At 33.4% G+C, this 13,211-nt stretch overlaps 1 protein-coding gene across 3 annotated transcripts in view; it reads right to left on the minus strand.

The window, feature by feature from the left end:
• The window catches only part of LOC111512640 (monocarboxylate transporter 2), a 311,021-nt gene that overhangs the window by 151,163 nt on the left and 146,647 nt on the right, over positions 1-13,211 (minus strand). The gene's annotated exons all lie outside the window — the stretch shown is intronic.

Genomic DNA, 13,211 nt, shown 5'->3' on the forward strand with positions numbered 1-13,211 from the left:
ATTTATGGAAATCGCAAAAAATGCAATCCTGAGCCGTACCGACAAACGAATTCCTTGGAGTGAACCAACTTATAGTATTCGGTAAACTTTGCCCATAGCTTTGCTCTCCGGTTGTTCATAAAAGCAACCTTCTACCTAGAAACGATTTTGATTCATACACAAATCAGTGAGAGAAACGAATTCATTTCGTTATTATTGAATTTATTTTTTATCATGAAATTTCAATAGCTTCTTTTTGAAGGTTAGTACCAACTGAAAAAGCGGTGAAAGCAATGAGACTAGCGCCATCTATGTGTTAGTCCTAAGACTTTTCAGCCCATGTAGTATAGGACCATACTTTTCAATAATAAACCAAAATGATGAAGCATTTTCTTAATAATCAAGTTCTTTCAAGCATTAACAATGCCTTTATCGCGAAATAAAATAGTTTTTCAACAATATGGGGCTCTTCTCCATTGCATAGTATCAGTGCGATCCTTTGTCGATAATAACTTTTTGAGTCGATCAAGAAGTTTTGCAGATTTACCTCCCATATTCCCCGATTTGATACCAATGGATTTTTTCTATGGGCATGGTTGAAATCAAAAGTCTATGAGACGCAGCCAACTACTATAGATAATTTACAGGTGACACCACTGATGTGACACTTATGACAGAAAAAAAATGTAGGCACATATTTTCTGCTATCCATGCGAAGTTTGTCAAGTCGTTAGTTCAAAATATAAATCTGAGTTGTACCTTCGACAGCACGGCCCGTCTTTTGATTGAATTCCTCTCATGGAATTTAATGTAAGTGAAACACTTTGATGAAAAAAGCAAAATAAATGTAATTCCTCTTTCAATTCTATGATTCTAAATTATTTCCCTATTCACAACTTGCCTTGTACCAACAACCATTCAGGATAAAAAAAACTGTTCCTTGAATCTTCAACTGGCAATTAAAATTAGGTTGCCTTGCGATAATTACAAAAGTAAGAGTGTTAGGAAGCATTAATTAATTGAATAATCGTCATTAATAACGTTGTTGCTTCCATCCATTGAACCGATATTGTTCAAAGAAATTAAATAAGTGATGCAGGAAAATTGAAAAATGGCAAATTTATTTTTTGACCTACATTCAAAATCGATTTCAACCTAGAGACAATTCCAGAGCAATGGAGTTTCCAATCGAGATGCTTATCAACCTCAATACCTACAAATTTAACATTATTTTTATGTTCAATCTGAGCATTTTCAAGATTAACGTTGATTACCTTTCCTACTTTTTGCTTGTTATGGAAACATATAACATTGGTTTTCGTTGGATTAAGAAGTGGTAAGTTTTGAAAAAACCACTCATTCATTGTAGAAACGTAATTTGGATGTATATTTAATCCTTAATATTATCAATACTTCCAATACAAATCTTGAACTTATAAAACAACAACAACAAAAATTAATTGGCGCTCAGGGGCGAATTCATTAATTCCAGTGGCGCATTTGCTTTTTCAGCTGCAGTAAAACCCTGAAAAACCTATAGCACCACATCATCTAAAGATCTTGATATGCCAATACATCGCCAGAACACTTAGTGACATGACCATCTCAAACTTAAACCAGTCCGTTTCGTCTTTGACCAAGGCGTAATAATGACTAGATTCAACGCTAGACCCACAGTGAACAATGACTGCATGAAGATTATAATAGTAGTCTGCTAGATTGAAGTGTTCATCTATTTTGAACCTTCGTAAGAGTTTGGTGCTTCCGTCAGAGGTTGAGTCATGTTTGAAGATCATCAGTGTTAGTAGTGGATTGACTGGTGCCTCAGCTGTACTTGTTTTCTTATGACAGTCAGTTAGTTTGGCGCATGTTTGGCAATACAGTCGAGTTTAAGTTCCAGAAATTCTCATACGTTTTTGCTACCTCTTGAACATTTACTGCAAAGTAAATAGGTGAGGATTTTTCCAGCAAAAGATTTACAAACACAGGACGAGATAGACTGTATGGAATCATTCAATCCAGATCGGTCAGGAGTATTGATTCTGCTATCGTTTTGCTCACGAAGAGTATTCAACCAGAATCCTGAGAATTCGGAACAATCCTCTTGTTGTCCTAACGAGTATCTAGTGGACCTCAAAGACTTCAGGAAATCGGTTGGTGGGAAAGATGATACATTCTTACGAAACTGCAGCTGCATAACCAGATGTTTGAGTTTGGTGAATAAACAGAAAACATTCTCGTTCTCTTTCATCATTAAAACCTCGTTCTTGAAATTCTTTGTCATGAACAACACTTGTAAAATGCTATTTATGTAGCAAGTGTTTCCTAAATTATCTAATCCAATTTTTTTCTCAAGATTTTCAGGACAACTCTCTATTGATTCGTAAGAAAGAACATGTTTCACAGAATCTGCATAAGAACCATATCTCAAGCTGCAATCGATCCTTCCAAGTGGTGGCGGGTTTCGTAGAGGAACTGATTCGGCTCTTGCTTCATGAAGCTCTTCCACTGAAAGGTAACCATAACTACGAGGACCGCAACTCATATTTGGGGGGCAAGAATGACCTTAGTCCATTGATCGCACTGAAAAAAAAAAGGTGGATCAATCACTCGCGAATTAACCTTGATAGGAGACTGATGAATATCTACATATTTCGGCTTGTTTCAAAGAGATTTTAGTTCCGCACTAAAATGAGGACAATACATGATCTCATCAAAATGACGTGAAGAAGGAATAGTTCCAAGGAATGAAACATTATTACCACGTTGAATAGCAATACTAATCTATCAAAAAATAGGTAGAACGGTAACCTTTTGTTGCTTGGCCTATTCTCTATCCGAGTTCATGAAAGAATAACTGAGTCTCCGGCCCATAAACACCTAAGTTTAAACCGCTACTGGATGAAAGAGATAGTTGTCACCAAGATTTTGTTTTTTTTGTATTTTCTGTTTATCAGTAGGAGGAGCAATATTAGTTACGGCATGCCAGAGTGATTCACCTTCAGCATAAAAACCGTCTTTGATATTGATAAATATGGAAGGAAGGATGGAATCTATAAGATCAGAAACACTATTGACTGACGACAGAAAAGCTGGTGAAGCTAAGAAAGAAGCCGAACGTAGCCCTAGTCCGCCAAGGTTTACAGGATGTGTGCTTGGAGCCATGAATCATTATTGAAATAATTGTTTGTAATATATCTCTCGTATTACAGAGTGAATTATCAAATTCGTCAAGCTCTACTTAACTTGACCAAGTGGGGTAACATCTGAGGGGGTACATAAATTATGGAATCGCCAAACAATTTTTCGAAAAAAAAATGCAACGTGTTCATGATGTTCATTCAATCTGGTGGTCAGCAATTTGAGTGATTCCCGTTTTTCTCGAAGATATTCTGAGAGTGAATCTTCAGAAAGAGGTACACCCAGAAGATTCCATTTAGACTTTTCCAAAATTCTTATACCATGACTCAATTTCAAAATGATGGATTCGGAAATATTATTCGGAGTTGAATGAACTCTATCATATTTGTTTTCACAGTCGATTTCCAGTGAATGCAATAAGACTAGCGCCATCTATGTGTTAGTCCCGAGACCATGTAGTATTTTTGTTCAGGTGTGTGAGAAATTTCACACTAGAGGTTTCAATTATACCATTATGAATTCAGGATATTCGAAGACATAACATTGTGGAAATGTTGAAAAATAGAGAAGACTTTCTATTGAAGAAAATATTGCATGGATCCTTTTTCAAACTGAATGTTCAACAAATTATTTTAGCAGGGTTGCCATTGAAGACTGCTATTAAACCAAATTGGTTCTCAGTTTTTTATTCACAAAGTAATTCATGAAATAAGGATTCGAAACTAAAATGATTAATTTTCCTTTATGTTTCTGATACCAATCTGGTTCTTCTTTCACTTCATTGATTTCAAATAAGATGAGCGTCTATGTGTTTTCTCTGCTGGTCCATCCTGTAATCTTTCTTCAAGGAAATTCTCGAACTTGAAGTGTTTATATCCCATTTATCATAATATGAAAGGATAGATTTCATACTCACAAACATCTATCTGGATAATTATCTGTTGTTACCAAAAAAAACCAAACACACGAAAAGTCGAAGATTCAGAGAATTCCCAACCAAAACTGGATCATGTTCGGAATAGAGCATTGACGTTATCCTAAAATTGCGGATATCGCATTATATTTATGTCCATGTTGAAACGAGGTTTACGAATTTGAAGGAGGAAAAATTTGATTCAGAGCGGATCGTTTCATTGCAACTACTGACATTTTCAATTTGGCTATACTGCAGAGCAAAGTAGTATAGTTTCAGTCTGGAATCCCGTTTCCGTTTTTATGACTGTTGTAAAACGTTCATAAGTCGAACGCTACTTAAGGCTCTCTCACACGAGTTTGTTCAACATCCGAACTTATATCAGCTGGATTTATAAATGAAGTGTTTATTTGAAAAAGGTACTTCATGTTTTCTGAAGTGCCAGATCTGAATCATTGATTATTATTCGCGTTTTCTTGAGTTCAAACACTAAATTATACCTTCATCTCAAACCGTTTTTTTCATTCCCAATCATATACCACAATATAACATAATGAACAAGTAGAACTATTGGAAAAACGTTTTTGGCTTTCTACTACTCCATCTTGATACAGAAAAATGTGGGAATCTTCCAAAGCCAAAAACTTTCTTTCCCAAAAATCAGTCACTCCTAAAAATATAACCCTTTCAAATTTTGACTGGGATTGTGTAGAAATCCTGTGAATGATATCTGCTTCAATTCCATAACGAATATTTGGAATACAAACTGAATAGAGAAAAGTTTTTCTGTACAATTCAGTGTTCATATGAAAGTATTTGTTTCGAAAGAATTTTTCTTTCGTGTAATTCAATGTTGATATGACAGTAGCTTTTTAAGGAAGGCTTTTTCTTCCAGTTTGTGTCTGGAAGTTATTTCTTTACATGATCTACATATCTATGTATGAAGTTACTTCTTTTGAAATTGATTATTTCCTTCTTTTCTTTGGAAGATTTCCACATTTTTCTGTAACAAGATGGAGTAGTAGAAAGCCAATAACTTTCTTTCCCAAAAATTAGTCATTCTTAAAAATTAAAGTAGAACTACTTCGATGGCTGATGCCACTTTTCATTTTTCAATCAAGTGTTCTGAAATTTCTCCCCAATTCATTTTTTTCCAATACTTCTAGAAACTATTACTTCAGTCATATCATAATTTTCTTAGTTTGCCTCCTTTTTTTCCGATGGTATCCATCCTGTTATCTCATTCAGTCATCTTTTTCCATTTTCTGTAGGATGCTTGTATAAATCTAGACTTTTCTATTTATTGTAGATATTTCATTATATCTGATTCTACATAGAATTCTTCCATTCTTGTTATTTCAAAGTGATTTCTCCTAATTCCAATTTCCGTTCATTTCGATTATCCTGCTATTTTTATTTCATTTCATTTCCAGGTTTTCGAAACCCAAAAATGTTCTATAATTCCATGGTATTGCTATTTTATAATTACTTCCAAGATGCTTATTGAGTACATTAGATCCGTGAACACAATACAGTTGTAGGCAATGAAAGTGTTTTATAAATTGGTTATAAAAACGTTTATAAAATGAAATTAAAACACCATTATAAAATAGTCGAGGAATTATCACAGAAACGATTTTACAACTAACTTTTCTGCGAGGTTTGTATGATCTTTATAAAACTATTTCAAGCTTATTTGATAACTGCTTCCTGTAGCTTCAATGAAATCATTTTATTGGAATGCTATCAAACACAATTTTATTTTCATTAACATATTGTCACTTCAACGATAATTTCCCAATTATTTTATTTATATTTAATACAATTCCAAAATAAAAAATAAATGTTATAAAATCAAATTGCCTCCGCGAATATATATTCGCCAAGAATAAAATGCAGCACTTAACAAGAATCAGCTGGCATTGATTTTAGAGGTCGTGTAATGAAGTGAAATATTGGTCATTGGAAAGAAAATCAAACAGTGGTTCGTTTAGACGAAGACACACGTAACCTGGTGCTACAGTTTTTCTTACTAAAAACAGGAAAAGGTTATTAATGGTTGAATGCATATCCCCTCAAACTCCATCGAAATTCAGCTTTCAAAATCCACGGAAGAAGCTTCTCAGATGAAACATCTAAACTATCTTCATACAAACACTTTTGTAGGAATCTATAGCTTTAAAAGTAGTCTGACTCTGCCGCAATACCATCACTCCTAGAACTAAGTGTTTCTTAACATTTTTATAGGGGTAACATAGTAGCTAAAATACGTTGAAATGCTTGATATAGATATCAAGTTTTATAGAACGACGCCATTTTAAAATGGAATACTGCCATTTGCCATTTGGAATACTGCCATTAGAAAATATGAAATAACACACATATAGTGATTTTCATAGATGAAAAGTACATATATATTATAAGATTATATTAATTAGAACAAACTGAGTTGAGTTTGTGACTAAAGAGATAATACGTCTGGAGAATGAATTTTTGTATAATCACTAATTTCTTCTGAAATCATTAATAAAAAAGTGGTGCGCTTATATTCTGCTAATCATACGCTATATATTTGTCAATGAAACTTCATTTGCAGTAAAAATTACCATCTTTGAAGCACAAACAATTTCTAAACTGTTTCATGAAACGGTGCCAATTTCCAACTTACAGCTGTTTTATGAACACATTGAAAACATTTATGTGGGAAATACTTTTCTTCCGAAACGTTTTCGCAACTATTATAAAATATGAAATTTTTAGTTGGAGAGTGACTCCTCCATTGTCTGTTTTTGCCTATTTCATGCCATTCTTTATGTTTTCTACTGTTCTAAGCTTTCTAATATCGCACGTTACATAAATTGGTAGTCACAACTTTTCTAATTTTTTGAGCCAATATATTTTCTGAAATGTTCTTGTAAGTTCGTTTGGTATATCCACTTCAATCATGTGTCATAATTTGCCAGCTAATGGATACTGAATTGTTCACATATGACTTTCAGTCTGTTTCTATGAAACTCTGTAATTTGCCAAGCATCGAATGATGAAATAGGGTTTGAAATCATATATTTTTCACTCATCTGAGATTTGAAACTGAAAACCGTAATGACTGAAAAATTTGACAGAATTATTTTTGAGAACGACAAGCAGTCGACAAAGTGGAGTACCAATCCCTTTTAATTAAAAGCGAATCATCATGCTATGTGATGTAAACTAGCAGTACCCTTTTGTGTTTGAAATTGAAAATATTGTCTTTCGGATAATCTAGTTGTCGATATATTTGCAGAAGAGAACCCTCTTGGTACCAGAGGTGAGTCCACTACATCATTGTGTTTTTATTATTCCAAGAATGTACTCGAATATTCTTATAGGGTTTTTCTTTCCTACGAAAAATTTTCTCAACCTAATCCTGTATCCCGAAGGATTTGGAAACGTTAACCAGGGCTACAAGAGTGTTCCTATTCCCTGATTCCGCTCCATTTATCCATGTGGATGTCCTCTTTGACTCAAACAGAGATATTTCCAACTATAGTCCTGATTTACCGATTCCTAGCGAGTGACAAGACGAAAAGAATAAATATAGTTTGAAAAAAACTAAAAAACACGCTTTTGAAGAACATCGAACTGAAAAGTTGAAAATAATTTTTTTAATAAGTTCAAAACAATGACGAACGAAAAATACTAGTACCTATTATTTTGAAGAAAGCGACGTACGCTTGATATATAAAAATATGGCACAAAGCGCCTACGCTTTTTTCACAATAATACTAGTATTTTTCGTTCGTTATTGTTTTGAGCTCATTTAAAAAAAATCTTTTTAACTTTTCAGTTCGATGTTCTTCAAAAGTGTGTTTATTAGTTTTTTAAACTATATTTATTTTTCACTTTTTAGTCCGAATTATTGTCAAAAATACTTTTTTTTTAAGTTCTAGTCACTAGTATTATAAATCTTTAACAGACGGCGCACGAAGACGGCGTAAAATTCCTCTCAAATAACATTATAAAGTTTGAGCATTGGTTTAATGAGATGCAGTAAGTCTCCAACAGAGGGCGGACAGTTGTAAAATTTATTTCGAAGTAAAGAGAAAATTTGCAGTAATAATTTCAAAAAACAATTCAGTCTTGATGTTCTGATTTGAAATTTCATTCAAAATATTAATGGACTAAAAATATTTTTTCAGTGAATAATTTTATTTTTCAAATCAATCTTTTGATTTGATATGTATGTCAAGCACCTTAATTCTAATTTTTCGATTTTTTTAAATATTTAAGTAACTGAATTTTTTAGGTGTACAATTTATGATAAAGTTTTCATTGTTGAAATCCATATTCTGGTTTGCTTTCAAATAATCGAATTACATTTTAAATGTATCTTCCGTTTCGTTCAAAACTTTTTTCTGTACTGAATCACGGGTAATTGAAAATATTTAAATATTTCATCTGTAGTACAAAATTTCGCTAACACTTATAATTCTTAAAACATGCGCCATCTGTTCGCAAATAGATCAAGCAATAATTGATAGTTACGTACAACGTCATCTGCCCGCGAATAGATCAAGCAACACTGGCAATAATTCTGTCAATACAGATTCCGATCTTGAGAGTTACACACAAAAATGCATACAAACCATCATACATACCTACATACATACATACAGGTGAAGCTAATATAAAGCGTGTAAAAAATACAACCACTCCTTCTTTCTTATTGCTTGAGGACCTCATCTGCTCTGTGGTTGTTACTATTTTAGAATCAAAGTTGGATGAAAGGCCAGTTATAGTATTATAGTTTTGAGTTAATATTTAATTTCTTACATTCAATATTTAACTGTTTATATTTAACCATTCAAACAAATCACATAATTATTTATATGAATTCGCTATATTCATCAATATTCAAGCCCTTTTGAGGTAACATAACTCACAAAAATATTTTATTCCCCAATAGAAAAAATCATGAATTTTGCCCTGGGTACACACTTTTTCTTATATATGTATATACACTGGTATCAGCAAATTATTCTTCTGGTAGGCTTTAGAAGGTTCAATATATATGATCGTATGCTTTGTTATAATTGCATAATAGTACCGTACGACTTAACCTTTATCTGATTAAATAGTATGAAATTGGGTATGTCTTTCGTTTATTAAAACTGTTGTATCTACTCTCTACCTTAGGTTTCTGATATTTTCCAAATAAGACCTTATAAAAAAAGATAGTGGAGCCATCGTTGTATCCTTATTTTATTTAACAGAATCACAGTAATCAATCCACTCCCATATGCCGCCGACGAACAGCTGTCTGAGCTACTTTGCTTCTACTTTTGTAGAAAGACAAAACAGGGAAAAGGAATAACAGTGACTGGGTTTGGTATATCTCAATTTTAATTTTCATTTCTTGTTAATTGTTCATTTTGCAATTGTTGCTTGTATTTCAGTTCATTGTAATTTCAGTTTTTTTTTCAAGTCGTGACTTCACGACGTTTCGATTGTGGATACTAATAATCGAAACGTCGTGAAATAACTTGGCTAGAAATTTTTCAATTTCTCAATTGTTGTTTGTGTTTTGTTTCGTTATCATTTCAGTTCCTTTGCTTAATGCAATTGTTATTTGTTTAGCTTATCTTTTTAATTTTATTGATTCTTTCAGGGATTTCAAATCATTTTATATCATATTAGACAATGGAAGTTTAAACTAATGAAATTCATCATGAAACATCGTCAACTACCTTCAAATCTAACAGAAATCTGAAGTGAAAACGATCGAGAAAAGATACATACGCATAAGGAAATAAATATTTCGAAATTCTTTCCGAATCAATCTCTTGAAACTACGTACACAGTAGGGTCTGGTAAACGTCTGTCGGAAAACAACTACTTCCCCGTCTAATACCACGCTGGATATTAAATTATTTCTAACAGATATTTTTGCACGATTCCTCACAGATGTTAGTCTCGCAGATGTTTATCGTTCGTCCAGCAGCAGGACCATGTTGAAATTATTCAAGTAGATCACCTGCAGACCGCTATTTCAGGGTGCTACCTCTCATCAGTACAGGAAAGTTCCTACCCAGACAGCAAAGTGCCTGGGACTCAATTAATTTTAACACGGCTCCGCTACATATTTGAATCTACGAGAAAGATTGTTAACTAGTAACAACTCCATCTCGTGAACCGGGAAGTAGTTGTTTTCCGACAGACGTTTACCAGACACTATTGTATAGGTAGTTGGAAGATATTATTATTTCGAAATAACACTGCTCATTATGAGGACATCTAAACAAAATAGGCCTTATTTTCTGCAGGCAATGCAGTTACAGAACAGAATCAGCTCTTCATATCTCTTGTCAATGTGAATCACTGTATCATAGAAAGTAAACGTTTCATGGGCAACTCAAATTATATCTAGAATCATACGACACACAATTAACAAGAGAACTGTACAAATCAGCACAGGGAAGGATATTGTGGAAGTGGGTGTCATGAAAAAATGGAAATAGCGCTATTAGCCCAAGAGGTTCCAGTGTTTTACCGAAGAAAAACGTATGTTGTGAATGATATATCATTTGGAATCATTCGAATGAAAAATAGGTATTTATTTAATTAGGATTCATAAAGAAATTTCAGCATTCTAGTGTCATAGTTTGATTCTAGTAGTTTCAATGCTTTCAGACGTTTATATAGTTTACATCGATTACTGCTTATATTTACCTTCTGACCGTTGGATATGAAGGAGAAATGTTGAATTTCGTACCCAATTAATGAATAATTACATTTCACCATTTCTCCCTTCTCACCAGAACGATACCGAATCCATAACTGAATCAACAAGAATAACATGAACCCAAGTATGTGTAGGAGGAAACTGCAAATGACCTCAAGTTGCGAGGTCGTTATATTAAAACACAAACAGGAATTTCAAACCGAAGTCTCTCCTGGGATTTGAATATTCGCATAAATTTTGTGATGACGATATTTAGAATTCTGCACGCATCTTTTCCTTGGGAGTTTTGAACTAGTGAAGTGAAAATCTTCCACATATTTTCTGGAAAATTAAAGAAATGGTATTAATATTTGAAAAGAAAAATTGTTCATTAATGATTACATCCGAATAATAATAAAAAATAATAGACTTTTCCATCTGAACTGGGCACGCTCAAATACCTTGAATGTACTTTCTTAGCTACAATATTGTTATGGAGGAAGAACACCGAAGGATTCAATTGAATTCACTAATGAGGGTCCCTTATAAATATATTATGATCATACACAGAGAGGAACACTGGTTTAGGAGGAAATTCAAAGAAGTCGCATACATGTTGTCCAACAATGTATTCAGCCAAGCTAGCGTAGAGATACGCAACATATGGAAACCCATAATCAAGTGAAAAATAACCAACTCCCGCCAAACGGTCATCCTGTAAATTCCTGATGATTGGTTTTATTGCTACTCGTTCTCGTCTCCATATATGTCTTATCTCTATGGCTACGGGTGTGTATCTTTCTATTTCTTTTTGTTGTTTTGTTCAATGTTTGCGTCTGCAGGAATAGCTTTTGTTATTTGAGTACATATGTGATATCCAGTCTATTGTGTGCCATTATTCTGTCTGTGTGAAGTGTTGTGTCCCAATACAGTTTTATTTCTTTGTTTTCTAAAAGTTGCTGTGGATGATATTTGTTTGTCTGTAATTAGGTTATGGTTTCTTGCTATTTTCTTGTGCATAATTCTTGCTGCGATGTTATGTCTTTCTGTTAAGGTTGTTCTGCCTAAAAGTTTACACCCGTTTGTTTTATGGTCTGTTGTTTCTGTGTGTTGGTGGCATTTCACACAATCATCTAATTTGATGATTGAGTCATGTGTTTCTGTGATTTAGGGTGATACTGACTTGGTCTTGTGTAGCTAGTGTGAATCTTTTTATCTCGAGATAAAGATTTCCTTGAATAAACCATTTATATGTGAGTTATTTGCTTTTGTGTGGTTGATTTACCATTTTGTAGCGGCGGCCATGAAATGGTATTTGTATCAATTGTGTTATTTTGTGCCTTTGGATATTATCATCTCCTTGTGTTTCATTTACTTTCAGAAGTGTGTATCCTGAATATGTTTTAATTTTTGTTGTGTATAATGAGCTATTGTTTTTTTATTGAAGTATGTTCTGCGGTTGTGTATTTGTTTTTTTTATTGAATTGGTTTCAGGATGGTTAGTATGGTGTTATATTTTTGAATTAGTTTTTATTTCTGTATCGTCCAGTCTGGTGTGTCTTTGAAAACCGAGATTTTTGTAAGTTTAAGGTCCTTGCATGGGGTTTATATATTCGTGGTTCGTGGTTTAGTATTCGTATGTTTTCAGTTTCTATCCATTTCCTTTTTTTTTTAAACTGATAATTCTACATTTTTCTATTCCAAATTTCATTGCGATATCTTGGCGTTTTCTGTTTTTGTGTTGAGGTATTTTATTTGGGTTGATGTTGCTCTGTCTAGCCTTATGTCAGCCACATACCTGAGGTGGTTCATAGTGTATTGTGTTCTTGTTCTGTTTCTAATTTGAAAACCATATGTAGTGGTGTAGTGATTTCGATAATGGATTTAGAGAGAGGCAAAACCCAAAACCAAAGTGCATTTAGTGCGCTTTCCTGTAAGATGTCTCTTAGTATTTTCATGTTTTTTTGTGTGGGTATCTGTATTTGGGATGTCTGTGATCATATTGATTTGTAGTTCTCCATGTTTTCATAGTTTTGGTTAGAAACTGTGTGACTATGTTTGGTATTTTGTAAATTTCAAGTATAGTCTATACGAAGTCAATTCGAATGGCATACAAACTATATAGTTATCGAACGTATGGCATTGCCGGCGTGGTATAATTTACGAGGTCTAATCACTATTTTCATGTGGGAAGTTTAATATGCTATTAACTAGTAAATTCATCAGACGGCGGTACAATAGTCCTTTATTTAGCTGTTCGGATTGACTTCGTATAGACTATAGGTACTTGTTGTAACTATGGGACTAAAGGAAAATGCCTGTGTTGTAATAGGTTTATGATCAGTTGTTATTTGTAGCCTTGCTTTTTTTTCTGCGGTTAGTATGTTGGTGCAGTTGTGACTCTAGTTTTTGAGTATTGATAGATGTGATAAATTTGTAAAGTATGGTTAGGCAGACAGGCATGTAATTAGTTTGATA

This window comes from Leptinotarsa decemlineata, unplaced genomic scaffold (genome assembly GCF_025532065.1).
Source record: "Leptinotarsa decemlineata unplaced genomic scaffold, Ldec_3_MD MMD2_P_RNA_scaffold_2, whole genome shotgun sequence".
Lineage (NCBI taxonomy): Eukaryota > Metazoa > Arthropoda > Insecta > Coleoptera > Chrysomelidae > Leptinotarsa > Leptinotarsa decemlineata.